Source organism: Caretta caretta, chromosome 13 (assembly GCF_965140235.1).
Source record: "Caretta caretta isolate rCarCar2 chromosome 13, rCarCar1.hap1, whole genome shotgun sequence".
NCBI lineage: Eukaryota > Metazoa > Chordata > Testudines > Cheloniidae > Caretta > Caretta caretta.
The window spans coordinates 22,782,006-22,797,510 of NC_134218.1; the positions used below are offsets into that span (position 1 = coordinate 22,782,006).

Genomic DNA, 15,505 nt, shown 5'->3' on the forward strand with positions numbered 1-15,505 from the left:
TGAAAAGGAAAAACATTTCACTCTCCTTTAACTGCTCCCATCAGATTTATTAAATACATGAACTGAAATTTGACCAAAGATGGCCACATACTCAATTACCCAGGGATCCAATGAATCTGGGTTCTTGCATCTTTAAAATGATTCCCTTTGTTGCAAATATTTTCCACCATTTAAAGAAACCACTGCTGACCATATAAATCTGGGAAGAATTCAAACTATGAAATCCTCAATCAAGGGAAAACATGGTCAAAGCTTCCGTGAAATACCTCAAGGAAGAAGAGATGCACATTAAGAAAAAAAAACAAAAAAACATTATGTTAACAGTCCATGATTATGTTGAGCAGCTGTATTTTTTTCACTCTTAGAAAAAAAGGAAAAGCCACAATTTTAAGAAAAATATACCACACCTAAGAACTGTACATTAAAGGGAGCAAGACCTGTGTGCACATTTTGATCTTGAAGTGAACACAAAACTAATTTAGCTCTCACTGTTTTGCTTCGTCGATGCCTCAGCTGGGTATTTTAGCATGTTTTTTCAGAGGGAGGGGAAATTTCTGAAAACATTTTGTTAACATTTAACTTTTCCATCAAGATTTTCATAAAGAGAAATTTCCAACCAGCGAAGGGCAAAGAGAACTTCCAAAAGGTTCTCACACCTTTAAGCGTTCACAGTAAATGCTGTGGCAATAGAAAAAAATTGCTGCCAAGAGCCATTGCTTTCTGTGTCAATGCTCTTCTCCTCTTTCCTCCCAAAGAGGCTGATCCTGCAGTGTGCTGAGAGACTCTTCTGAATATTAAGAGTTCCCAGTGAAATCAATGGACATGAATGGCTCAGTGCATCTTGTGAGCCATTTAGCACCTCACACACTGAGGCCCAATGTTTCACTTGCCTCAGCAGTTTTGTCACCGTGCCAAAGGGCACAGATTTTCAAACCAATTAGGTGTGTGTAATAGCATGTGTAGTTGTACATCTATTTGTGGCACAGTTGGAATAACCAAATATGCAAACTGGGTCCTGCAAATTATCAGAGAGGTCCATTTGTACCTGCAGTTATCCAATGTGTTTGTGCAATTACAGCAATTGTGCAAGTAACAGTAGGCAAGTAATTTTACACCTAGCTTGCTTGCAAGTCTGGCCCAAGGTATGAGGGCTTGTCTGCTCATGGAGGTATTCCAGATTAGCTATTCTGGAATAACTCCACATGTGGACACTCTTATTTCAGAAGAGGAGTGCCTTGTTTAGCTTAATCTACTTTGGAAATGGATTGCACCAACCAGAAAACAAAACACTTTTTCTGGAATTAGTGTGTTCACACATGGAGTTATTCTGGAATAGGTTTTGTGCTTTAAATTCGCACTCTACTTTCATCCAAGTTAACTTTCAAGTGTAGACAAACCCCAAAAGATTATTTTCTCCTGGAGAGCAAACTAGGCCCCTCCCACAATTCCTTCCTTCTCCTTATCATTACTGCTATTTGAAAACAGCAGGTTGCTGACTATGTAAATTAATAAAACCCATTAAGTACATCAATGAAAATCCACAGTTACATGCCTAGATATTTGGCAAATAAATAGCTGCAGAGTTCGGTGCAATGACTCCTTCACATGACTCCATGTTACAAACCTCACATAAGTATTGTTCATTTTCAGGGTAATTACATGGTAAAACCAGACTAATGAGAGAGGCACACCCAGCACTATCAAAATCTGCATGTAACTAATTAGAAAGATGAAAGCGACTTTAAAATTTAAAAACTGCCAAACTAACAAAGCTGTGTAAAAAGGTAAATGTTTCCACAGTCACCCAGACAAAAGTCATTGGCAGTAATGGGGAATATTTGACTTTTTCACTTGAATATGCACAAGAAAAGCTATTAACTAGGCAAGGGAAGGGTTGGAAAGGAATTACCGCTGTTATAGATCATGAATTATGGTTTGTGGCACATAGGGCAAAATCCTGGTCCCTGCACCAAGCTTGAGTAAGTGGGCTCGGGTACAGTGTGGGGAGGGGTGGGGCTCTGCAGGGGTCAGAGAGGATGGAATCTTTCCTCCCACACCATGGTAAGTGAGTGGCACTGCAGTGGCTGCAGCCCTCCCTTGCCTTGGTAGTGGTGTTGGTGCGTCTGAAAAGCTGACTTCCAGTCACCCTCCCACCACCCTTGCCCCACACCCAACCAGTCCCATACCACAAAGCAAAGGAAAGCCTGCTGTTAAGGCTCCCTCCACTTGCTTCCAGCAGCCCAGTGCCACACAGAAATAAACACTGTTCTGATGCTTATTGGCCCTTCTGTGCCCAGGGATGGGAATGAAGGCACAATATGACCCCTTAAAAGTAACTATGCTGTGATCAAGATAAGGGGAAAGCAACAGTGGACCGAGTCAAATAGCTTAGTTGCTGAATCAAATGTTCTGGCTGGATTTTAAGGAGGGCAGGATAATTTTATTACCACTAATAAATTGCATAGCTATGCTAATTAAGGTAAGGGCTCATGCTTCCAGGACATACAATTAATTCTTCCTTCATACGCCACTACACATAAAGGGGAGGGGCCCACTTTCCTTTAAAGCAGTAGGTACCCCCCACTGCCACAGGCAGAGTGGTGGAGCTCAGGGTCTACAGGTGTGACACAATATGGTAAATTCCACGTTCCTGTTATTTTATGTACTTAAATAGCTCCCATCTGTTTTGTACCAGAGCCCTGAATGTAATATCACTGAATTTATAATCACAACACCCCAGTTGTCAGATGGGGAAGTCAGGCACAGAGAGGCTAAGTGACTTGCCCATGATCACACAGGAGATGTGTGACAGAGCTGGGGATTGAATCATGGCCTGTTGACCCTCCAATACCCTGCCTTAACTACAAATCCATCCCTTTCCCACAAGAGCTGATCAAATGGCCCCAAAATTAAATATTTTATTTGATTAATTTCATGAGATTTTTAAATTATTTGATAAATAATTTTGCGAAATCTGCACAAAGCTCTACAAGTTCCTGTGCAGGTTATTCATGTCAGAACCCAATTACCACATAACACTGTCAGGCTACAGTCACCATGTCACTGACATTTCAATAGCAAGAACAAAGAGTTAACTTGCTCAGGCTTCGTCCTGTCTCAGCATCTGAGAAGCCTCCACCATTCTGTAAGTGCTCACTCTCCTCATATAGACTAATGGGAAAAGGGACTTTTCACTGCAGCTTCTCTTCCCTTTCTTTATCTCTCACTTTCTTTCTCCCAATTCACCTCCCCCAAAGCAGCACTTACCACAGTGATAAATGAAGCAATAATAAGGTTAGTCATTTAACTCCTTGCATCCTACTTAAAAATCACCCTAATTACTGTGTAATGGGTCCACAGAGGCAGAAGAAGCTGGGTGAAATCTACCCGGAGGGCTCTGGTATAGTTCATCTGTCCATTCTCTAATAGCACTCCAAAGTTCACCCTTATAAACATGTCACCTAGTCTATAATTAAGTGACTGGTCATTAGGTAACATATGTGGTACCTGTGGGTCACATATCAGTCAGCTGGTGATGGATCTTTATCCAATAACTGTGCAGAAGTAGCTCCATAGCTCTCTGTCACCACAGCATATAGCTTTACTTTCAATGCATGGCATACTCACTCAGGGTAATTTGTGTAGGTGGGTCTTTAAAGTGGTACACTCAGCTTTGTGAAGGGTGAAAAATTGTCCGGGGGTTGGAGATGGTGTCACAGTCCATTCTTTATTCTATTTGCATGTTAAAAAGGGGGGGGGGGTGTTTCTATACACTCTGCAAGAACACCTGTTCCTAAGGCATTCTTCCATGCCTCATTGGCTAGCAGATGTACTCCTTTGACCCCCTATGGGGAGAAAAAATCAGCAGTTACTGCACCTTTAAAAACTTGGAAGGAAGAGCTTTCATTCCTGAGTACTAACAAACTCATTTTGCGCCTTTTACCTCTTTCAGTGTTCCACAAATGCCCAAAATGGTGCTGGAAGGAAGGGGAACAGAGATATGCAGCCCAATTTATTTACCAGTTTCACTAAGAAACTTAGACTTGCTTTGAATATACAGCTAAGGAGAGCCCTGGGCTCCCAAATAAATTGTGAACTATACATCCGTGCTGACCAGCAAGCCATGCATCAGGGTGGACAGTACTTTCATCACAGTGGACAAAGAAATACAGCCAATTCCCTTTTCATGTCTTCTCTTTCCCACTCTCTCATCTGTGCCGGGTGTAAAGGGCTTGGGTCGGGGAGAATTCAGGACAAGATCAGAACATTAAAAACTCAAGGTCCTGTCATATTGCACTGGGACTGTTTCCAGTAGATTTTGGTGCCCCTGGTAGAAAGAAATGCCTGGCCCACGTGAAGCGTGGAAGTCAAAAACACAGCTCCAGACAACCAAGGCTATCTCCACCCCCCTGAATATTTGTTAAATACTTTTACAACTCTGATGTATTCCTTTCCTTTAAAAGCTTCAGAAAAAACATTTCCTGGAAGAAGGCACATTAGGCTTAAAACAGGCCGTGGTTACATAGCCAAGGGCTGGGCAACACAAGGGTTCTAACCTAGCTGTGTCACCCACACCCTGACCTCAGGCAAGTCACTTTCACCTTCTTGAGTTTCAGTCTGCCCGGATGGAACACTTGGGCAAAAATCTGGACCACACAGACTTCCAGATGGTGTATGTGAACTGAGCTGAACTTTCCTGGATAAATAAATTATCAAGGAAAATAAATGAAAAGCTGGTGCCCACAAGGTTTTTAAAGGGTTATAACTGCTAGTCATTATCTCCCTGAGAAGTGCCCAATGCCATGTCACTGTGGTAACTAAAGCAAGGCAAGAATACACAGTCTGGCCTCAAGTGTTCAGAAGTACTTGAACTATCATAGGTATTAGCCATCCCTGACATCTCCACTGGCAATGCACCTCTACTTTCAACATTCATGCTAAGTGACTGGTCTTATTTAGAGTTTATAATACACACACACAAAAGGTACATTTGGCAGAAAAATGAAATTGGCTAACAAAATTCACAAGACAAATGGCAAATGTGTGAAATTCAGAGAACTGGAGGAACCTATTTCACTGCTGTGACTGCCATGCTGTAGAGCAGGAAGCAAGTGTTAATGGAGAAGAATTGCAGGCATGAAAAATGAATGGACTGGTTTCAAGATAAAAGGCAAAATCTGTTTGAAAGCTTTCATCTCACACAGCAGGCCTGATATATTGTGTTTTAACTTCTTTCAAGTCAGTGGAGGCAGAGTCACTGGGGATGAATCTGGCCCATTGTAATGAGAGGTATTACCAGAAATAAACGATGGCAAAAGCACTAGCATTTTTGCCGTAAGAGCCAATAATGCATTTTGGTTCAAATTATGCTCTGAACCACAGGGATGCCCAAACTTTGCCCCATGGAGTGAGTCATTGACAACTTGCCCAAAGCCTAAAATACTTTTGTGCTCAAAGGCGTAAGGGCTATCCCTCCTCCTTTGGGTGTTGGCAACATAACAGTGGACTTCATGTAAAGAGCCAATGGAGAAGGCCACTCTAACCAAGATGGGGAACTGCACATTGGGATATGTAGTCTCTGAAAACCAAACCTTCCTCATTGTCTCCACTATCTTCCCTAACACTCCTGATGGTGGCATGTCTACAGAACATGCCACCACTTTGCACTTCTATAGTTACCTCTCAAAGATAGTTCTCAGTCACCCTACATAAAACCAGAGGTTCCACAGCAAGTTAATTTGCAAAATATGTGAACAGATCTACTTTCAAAGCAACGCTCAGACAATAGATGCCTCATTCCCAGAGTCTGACAATAGGGTTTGTGTATAGACCATTTCTGGCAGGTTGCCTTAAACCATTGATTCCATAAAGAATTGCAATATTGTTTAAAGGTTTCTTTCTTGTTTGTAAGTGATCAGGTTTTCCCTCCTACATTTAAAACCATTCAGTAAAGCAATCTAACTTTCTCACTTGGGGGGTCTGACTCCTCATGGTACCCCTGGGTGCAGTATCAATCACTCTATGATGGATGGGTATCCTATATCAGGGTCACTGGGACCTCTATTGCTTATTGAGCTGCAGCTCCTGGTGCTCATTGAATGCTGACGGTTGATCCATATGATTCAAGTCCAATCAGAGCAGTGATTTTTCAGTGTTAAGGGCTCTGCCATCTGACATGTTATATTGAGGTTCAGAATGAAGCCCTGGAAAATACCATAGTACAGGATTAGTGGAATATTTCTACATCTGTGCATGATTTTAAAATAATCAGACAAAGCATTTTGTGCCATTGCCTTGTGATGTAGGTAAGTGACTCCCTGCTGGGGAAAATTCAGTATTGCTTACACAAGACAGGTTTCAGAGTAACAGCCGTGTTAGTCTGTCTTTGCAAAAAGAAAAGGAGTACTTGTGGCACCTTAGAGACTAACCAATTTATTTGAGCATGAGCTTTCGTGAGCTACAGCTCACTTCATCAGATGCATACCGTGGAAACTGCAGTAGACATTATATACACACAGAGACCATGAAATAATACCCCCTCCCACCCCACTGTCCTGCTGGTAATAGCTTATCTAAAGTGATCATCAAGTTGGGCCATTTCCAGCACAAATCCAGGTTTTCTCACCCTCCGCCCCCCCCCCCACAAACTCACTCTCCTGCAGGTAATAGCCCATCCAAAGTGACCACTCTCTTCACAATAAGAAAAGGAGCACTTGTGGCACCTTAGAGACTAACCAATTTATTTGAGCATGAGCTTTCGTGAGCTACAGCTCACTTCATCGGATGCATACAAGGTGGGTCATTTCCAGCACAAATCCAGGTTCTCTCACTCCCTCACCCCCCTCCAAAAAACCACACACACAAACTCACTCTCCTGCTGGTAATAGCTTATCAAAAGTGACCACTCTCCCTACAATGTGCATGATAATCAAGGTGGGCCATTTCCAGCACAAATCCAGGTTTTCTCACCCCCCCCACCCCCATACACACACAAACTCACTCTCCTGCTGCTAATAGCTTATCTAAAGTGATCATTAAGTAGGGCCATTTCCAGCACAAATCCAGGTTTTCTCACCCTCCGCCCCCCCCCACCACACAAACTCACTCTCCTGCTGGTAATAGCCCATCCAAAGTGACCACTCTTTTCACAGTGTGTATGACATCTTCATCATCTAGACCCATGGAAAAGAAGCCCTTGAGGAATTCCACCATGATTTCAACAATTTCCATCCCACCATCAACCTCAGCCTGGTCCAGTCCACACAAGAGATCCACTTCCTGGACACTACAGTGCTAATAAACAATGGTCACATAAACACCACCCTATACCGGAAACCTACTGACCGCTATTCCTACCTACATGCCTCCAGCTTTCACCCTGACCGCACCACACGATCCATCATCTACAGCCAAGCTCTGCGATACAACCGCATTTGCTCCAACCCCTCAGACAGAGACAAACACCTACAAGATCTCTATCAAGCTTTCTTACAACTACAATACCCACCTGCAGAAGTGAAGAAACAGATTGATAGAGCCAGAAGAGTTCCCAGAAGTCACCTACTACAGGACAGGCCTAACAAAGAAAATAACAGAACGCCACTAGCCGTCACCTTCAGCCCCCAACTAAAACCCCTCCAACGCATTATTAAGGATCTACAACCTATCCTGAAGGATGACCCAACACTCTCACAAGTCTTGGGAGACAGGCCAGTCCTTGCCTACAGACAGCCCCGCAACCTGAAGCAAATACTCACCAACAACCACATACCACACAACAGAACCACTAGCCCAGGAACCTATCCTTGCAACAAAGCCCGTTGCCAACTGTGCCCACATATCTATTCAGGGGACACCATCACAGGGCCTAATAACATCAGCCACACTATCAGAGGCTCGTTCACCTGCACATCCACCAATGTGATATATGCCATCATGTGCCAGCAATGCCCCTCTGCCATGTACATTGGTCAAACTGGACAGTCTCTACGTAAAAGAATAAATGGACACAAATCAGATGTCAAGAATTATAACATTCACAAACCAGTCGGAGAACACTTCAATCTCTCTGGTCACGCAATCACTGACATGAAGGTCACTATCTTACAACAAAAAAACTTCAAATCCAGACTCCAGCGAGAAACTGCTGAATTGGAATTCATTTGCAAATTGGATACTATTAATTTAGGCTTAAATAGAGACTGGGAGTGGCTAAGTCATTATGCAAGGTAGCCTATTTCCCCTTGCTTTTTCCTACCCCCCCCCCCAGACGTTCTGGTTAAACTTGGATTTAAACTTGGAGAGTGGGGGGTGTGAGAAAGCCTGGATCTGTGCTGGAAATGACCCACCTTGATTACCATGCACATTGTAGGGAGAGTGGTCACTTTGGATGAGCTATTACCAGCAGGAGAGTGAGTTTGTGTGTGTATGGGGGTGGGGGGGTGAGAAAACCTGGATTTATGCTGGAAATGGCCCACCTTGATTATCATGCACATTGTAGGGAGAGTGGTCACTTTGGATAAGCTATTACCAGCAGGAGATTGAGTTTGTGTGTGTGGTTTTTGGAGGGGGGTGAGGGGGTGAGAGAACCTGGATTTGTGCAGGAAATGGCCCACCTTGATTATCATACACATTGTGAAGAGAGTGGTCACTTTGGATGGGGTATTACCAGCAGGAGAGTGAGTTTGTGTGGTGGGGGGGGCGGAGGGTGAGAAAACCTGGATTTGTGCTGGAAATGGCCCAACTTAATGATCACTTTAGATAAGCTATTAGCAGCAGGAGAGTGAGTTTGTGTGTGTATGGGGGTGGGGGGGGGGGGGTGAGAAAACCTGGATTTGTGCTGGAAATGGCCCACCTTGATTATCATGCACATTGTAGGGAGAGTGGTCACTTTTGATAAGCTATTACCAGGAGGAGAGTGAGTTTGAGTGTGTGGTTTTTTGGAGGGGCTGAGGGAGTGAGAGAACCTGGATTTGTGCTGGAAATGACCCACCTTGATTATCATACACATTGTGAAGAGAGTGGTCACTTTGGATGGGCTATTACCAGCAGGAGAGTGAGTTTGTGGGGGGGGGGGGGGCGGAGGGTGAGAGAACCTGGATTTGTGCTGGAAATGGCCCAACTTGATGATCACTTTAGATAAGCTATTACCAGCAGGACAGTGGGGTGGGAGGGTATTGTTTCATGGTCTCTGTGTGTATATAATGTCTACTGCAGTTTCCACGGTATGCATCCGATGAAGTGAGCTGTAGCTCACGAAAGCTCATGCTCAAATAAATTGGTTAATCTCTAAGGTGCCACAAGTACTCCTTTTCTGCTTACACAAGAGTGTGTATGCACCTAGATTGAATGTACCAGGACAATGATTTCACTTGCAAGTGCCCATTTAGACATTTAAGTGGTAATTTGCATGTACAATTGTGGGGCACAAATTTAGCACCCATTTTTGCATAGCTAATTCTATAAAACCAGGTCTTAATTGTTATGCCTTTGCTAATGAGGCTCTCCTCCAGCTCCCCTTGCACAGCTGCTGCCTATGGTCCATATTAATAGCTCTGGATATACCAACCAAGGGCCAATTCTGTACCCTGCCCCAAACCGGTATGCATGGTGGAAGAACCACCTCCGCTGACAGAGTCCAGTGGAATGGCAGTCTATGCTCAGCTAAGCACAAGACCTGCCATTAACCACTGGCTAGCCTCCCCGCTCTAACTTGGGCAAGTACAGTTCAAGTGTGAGAAGGTGCAAAGACGGTCTTGGGGAAGAAATCAGCATTGCATGGTCCCTGTGGCAGCACTAAAGGGAGAAAAGGACTGAAGAGTAGCCACACATTAAGTGGAAGCCTAGTTTATAAGCCTAAGGGAATGTGTTAAGAATCAACATCAGAAGAAACAAAAATTAGATAGGGTAGAGGGGGAGCATATAGGATGGAATGACAGCAGGTAACTAGGAAGGGGCAGAGTTGTGCATAGCCTTGAAAGTAAAGGCAAGAAGCTTGATGTGGAAGAAGGGAAGTCAATGAAGAGAGGGGAAGCCAGTGAAACTCAGTGTGAGATGTAGGGATGATATGGTCTGAATGTTGGCAGAAGAACATCATCCTGATCTCTTGAGTAATGCAGATTTGAGATCGGACGTATGTCTGTTCCCTGTTACTTTATGTATTGTAAGATTACTTTGGTGTGAAGAACCCTTGCAGTTGAATTGAGATGAAGCCTGATGCTGAAGGGAGAAATGCTGGAATTTAAGATTATTTGCCTTAGCTTTTATTTCTGACTGCATATATCCATTATATAGTGTCTTTTCAAAGGCAATAAGAGAAGCCATTATTCAAACTGCAATGATTTCCTGTGCCAACAAGGTGGTCTAATTGAGTTTTTGGCAACCTGCACTATATTCACTACAGTTTGTACTTTTTTTTTCCCCCCAGGCACTTGCCATGTCTGGGGACAAATCTCAACTCAATGCACCAAAATGCTGACCCTGGACATCCGTATAAGCTTAAAACTTGATTTCCCCATGTAGCTGGGAAACTGATGTGGTGAGACTTGAGATTTCAGCTGTACTGGGGCTGTCCTGTTAGGAACCAGCACCTAAACTATGACGAGTGCTCTGCGGTTACAGCTGTTCATGCCAGGCTAGTGCAATGCAAAGCAAATTGAGAATTGCTCGAGACAGAGAGACATAAGATAAGGCAAATGAAAACAAAAGCAGCCCTTGTTCACTGAATGTAGTAAAAAAGGGAATGTGGTCTACTGCTTAGAGGAGGGATGTCAGGACTGATACTTCACTGCTTACTTTTTCTGTAGTAATTACTCCTGTGCAATGTGTGTGTAACACACTACACTATTTGTACAGGTGTAGGTGCACTCAGGGAAAAAAGAAGTAGATAACTGGGCCCCAAATCAAGATTTTGGGGCTCTATTTTGCCAACAACTCATTGTGTGATGTTGGACCACAAGTGTAAAGAGCAGATTATACGTAACTTCCTCACAAGGATGTTACAAGGGCCAGTTAGGTATTGCTTATTAATGCATTTTGAGGTTCTAGGTTGGAAGATCCTATAGATGTGCAAAATATTTATCTCATCCTGTATTAATATTTAAGGTCAATCCACTCGTTTTGCTCAGCTAGTTTTGATAAAGGAGTTTGGAAGCACTATTATCCCCATTTTACAAATGGGTTAACTGAGGCACAGAAAGACTAAATCACTTATCTTCCTTACAAATATTTGTTTTTACTATGAGATAACTAACTCACATTAGTTATCCCTCTGTAAAACTCACGTGCAGCTAAGGCCCTTGGACTTTACTGTGAGGTAAACCCCAGGTGGTATACAGAGCTGACCTCTTCTAGATACCTCACGGTAAACACTACAAGTGCCTTGTCTCTAATATAGCAACCCACCCACTTTGCAGTGAGGACACAGGCTAAATCACTTGAGTGCTGACAGTTCTCCAATGCCTTCCCACAATCCCCTCAGAGTCCCAAGAAAGATGGACAGATTCTCCGGGATAGAATCAGAGCAGCTCAGCTTATTACAGTGCTAAGAACCATGGGATATATCCCCAGAAGTTACAGCACCCCACACAGGTGAGGACACAATAACTCATGCAGGGCTTTGCAGTGTGGCTCCTCACACACCGTGTGGCTCCACGCATTCTGGTGCCAACTGTGCAGTGAAGACATGCCTTTAGAGCAGGGGTTCTCAAACTGGGGGTCGGGACCCCTCAGGGGGTTGTGATGTTATTACATGGGGGGTCGTGAGCCATTAGCCTCCACCCCAAGCCACGCTTTGCCTCCAGCATTTATAATGGTGTTAAATATATTAAAAAGTGGTTTTAATTTATAAAGGGGGGAGGGGAACCACACTCATAGGCTTTCTATGTGAAAGGGGTCACCAGTGCAAAAGTTTGAGAACCACTGCTTTAGAGTGTACCGTACAATCATGACAGCATCTTAACCAAATGAACCCTTGGGCTTTCATTTCCATACCCAATGACAGCGAGGAACTTTTGAGTTTCAAATAAGAATCCCATTTAAAAGGTTTGTACAGCAAAAGCTAAGCAGGAAATCAAGCTTCAAAACAGAACCAATTTCTTCTCTTGATTTTTTTTTAAACAGAACATAATTGTGACATTTTTAAAGCATGTTTTAGCATTTTAACGCTTCACCCCCTCACACACATCCTATGGTCCCGATCACAAAATCAATTTGAGGGCAAGTTTGGTTTTATTTATGTGAAATGCTGCATTTCCTGGCAACCTTCAGGGGAGAGGGAAAGAATAGCATCAATTTCTAAGAAAACATCAAAACGCAATAACTACCCTCCTAATTTTAATCTATACCCATCTCTCAATGTAAGTCACTTGACATAAACACACCACTCAGAGACACACACGCATACACATATGCACATGCATAGGCAGTGCTATAGATGAGGTAGGGTTCTCCTGGAAGAGTTTCACAGAGAAGAAGAGCAGGTGCTTATTTCCATGGCCTGCTTAGGGGGAAATAATTTTATGGTATTGTTAATTGCCATGATTGGGGATCCCAAATTCTTTCTGAAACTGGAAGCCACCTATCAGAATTGTCACACAAATTCTTTAGAAAAAAATAAAGGTTCATTTATGAGAATTTCCACCAAAATACACATGCTGTTTATGTTGGGAATTAGACCCCAATCCTGCAACTGGATCTGCCAGGGTTGACCCTTGCGCGCACATAGCAGTTCACAGTAGCGGAGCTGATTGCAGGATTGGGAATTTAGAGTGGTTAGTGTGAACAGAAAATACCATACAATGATAGCACTTCCTATGCGTGCTCCATGCTGCTGTTCATTCACTGCATCGTCACAAAGCAAATTGCAGCAGCACAGTATGCCTGACACCAGACTGAGGCACTAGCTTATCTTGACTAAGAAATTGGCTACACAGGGACTTTGAATACTCACATAGACAAGCCTGAAGAGAAAAGGGCACTTAGCCCTTACAGAGTAACAGGCACAGCTACACTTGTATAAAACAAAATGTGAACACCTGGCCCAGGATTACAATGAGGTAGTTTACCTGCAACATTCTCTTCAACTCCGATATTGCAACAGAGTCACTGTAAAATGTTGAAGTTGGTTCCAATGTGTGTCTCGGCATCACTAGATAGAATTGTAGCAAAGTGAGTGAAATTAGAGAGTTAAATTAGTGAAACAGAACTTGCATAATGTTTTAGGGTTGTATTTCTGACACAGCAGGTGCATATAGGTAGGCTAACCTTTTAAGTTTGGCTTTATCTTGATCTGTTTTTAAAAGAGTCTGACGAGGTAGGTGAGGTAATAGCTTTGATTGGACCAACCTTTGTTGGTGAAAGAGAAGACTTTGAGCTACAGAGAGCTTGAAAGCTAGTCTCTTTCACCAACCAAAGTTGGTCCAATGAAATATATTACCTCCCCCACCTTGCGTGTGTCACATCCTGGGACCAACATGACTACAACAACAACATTGCAAACATTAAAAGATTGTATGACTTAAGCATAATAAACTAGAGAACATTCCTCTCCAGTCTGAGGTCCTATGCACCCCATAAATCCCACTTAACAAGTACATATGTGTGTGTAAAAAAATATATATATACTGAGAGTACGAGAAATAAATTAAGACTGAAATTTTCAAAGTTCCCTAAGGGATTTGGCACTTTTGAAAATTAAGAGGAAGTCTGCATCCAAATCCCCTAGGCCTCTTTGAAACCATCTCAGCCTAAAGCTCATGGCAGCAGTTACAATACTTTTGGAGTACAAAGCCTGAGGGTTTGGAGTACAAAGCCTGGAGTACAAAGCAGGACTTACCTAGGGAAGCAGACGGTTAAGTGACTGAATGACTGTCTGCTAAGAAAGACAGACATTTTCCAGTTTGCCAAGGGCAGAAACGCCTTCTCACTGGCACTGCCAAGTCCTAAAAATAACAAACAGAACTGACAGTGAAAATACTCTGAATTATGTGTTTTTCACTGGGGGAAGGGGAAAAAAAAAAAACCCAGCATTATTGTGCGGTCAGTATGATATGCCTAGAATGTAAGTCCATATAAAGTATTAAAAGCCCAGTGTGATCCTTTTTACACAACAGAGCTAAGGGTTTGTCTACAATGTAGCTGCAATTTTCAGCTTGGGTAGACATACCCGTGCTTGCTCTGATTGAGCTTGCATCCTAAAAACAGCAATGTAGCTGCAATTGCAGAGGCAGCAGGATGGGATAGTCACTTTGGGTACATTCCCATCTAAAACCCTAGTTATGTACTTTAAGAGGCTAGCTCAACTCGCTGCTCACGCCATTGCAGCTACGCTGGTGTTTTTAGCTTGATAAATCCTAGCATGGGAATGTCTAACCAAGCTGGAAATTACACCCTCAGCTCCAGTGTAGATGTATCCTAAGATCTGATGCAAGTCAGAGGTAATTCCACGGAAGTCAGTGGAGTTAGAGTATTGCCAACACTTCTTGCAGAAGCGTAAAAAAAAAAATATGTAGTTCCCTGTTATCCACTGCTTTCCTTCCCTGCATGTAGTAAAATTACAGTATATTGATACAAGTAGATCAAAAATTTAGGCATGTATGAACATCCCCCCTTCAAGGTAAGTGCTTTATTTGGGCCAATGTAAACAGTATAAGTTATTTGGTGTATAACTGTGAAGCTCAGCAGATTCCGTTCAGATTGGTTTGTGCATCATATTTTCCCCGCTTGCTTCATTTGGGCTTATATCTAAAGCTGGGAGAACTGTTTGGTTAGAACTGAAAAATTAAATTAGCCTTGAGCGGAGGTCAAAATCTCTCCAGCAGTGGTTGGTTAGAATTAGTGAAGGTCCTGAACCTGTGTCTCAGATATGAATACACCTTAATTTTTTACCATGTTCCATTCATATGAGCAGGTGTAACCCCCACACCTCCTGAGTGTGGTGTTCTGTCCCATCTAGTGGCACAGGGATGAGGAGAGAGATTTTAGCTCATGCTGTAAAGGCTCATGCACTAAGCTCCTGAGGTCCCCAGTTCAATTCTGCCCGCCGACAACCGGCGTCCATCAGCGTCACACAGGCAGTCCATGGGTCCTAGCAAACAGCTTGTAGAAAATGTCAGTTACCCAGGCAGTGCAGTGAGAACATCACTACATACTGTCAACATTCTTCAATCCATGGCTTAACATGACCACTTTCTTAGCATCTCTGTCAATATAAAAGAGTCAGCTTACAAGGTGGTTCAGTGTATCAAAAATGGGCTCACAAGCCTGCCGTCATGCCATTTTATTGGTAGCAGCATAGGGAAGGTAGGATAGTCAGCCTAAGCAGCAATGTGATGCAAAGTTTCTTCCAGGTGGCTTGCAGGGCTGACGTGTGAAGTGTCTCAGAACTCGAGGCATTCCAAAGAGTACACAGAAAGGAAGCTTAATTGGGACCATAGGCCAACCACCAGGCTGTCCCAGTTAAAGGCCCAATTACGCAACCCCTACTCATATTGGAAATTGCATGCAC

At 43.1% G+C, this 15,505-nt stretch overlaps 1 long non-coding RNA gene across 1 annotated transcript in view; it reads right to left on the reverse strand.

Moving 5' to 3' along the window:
* Positions 1-15,505, reverse strand: part of LOC142068732 (uncharacterized) — a 211,079-nt gene that overhangs the window by 57,326 nt on the left and 138,248 nt on the right. The window contains exons 3-4 of the long non-coding RNA XR_012664638.1: positions 13,835-13,940; positions 13,065-13,147 (exon numbers count right to left, since the gene is read on the reverse strand). This is a non-coding gene — a long non-coding RNA (uncharacterized LOC142068732). The remainder of the gene's footprint in view (positions 1-13,064; positions 13,148-13,834; positions 13,941-15,505) is intronic.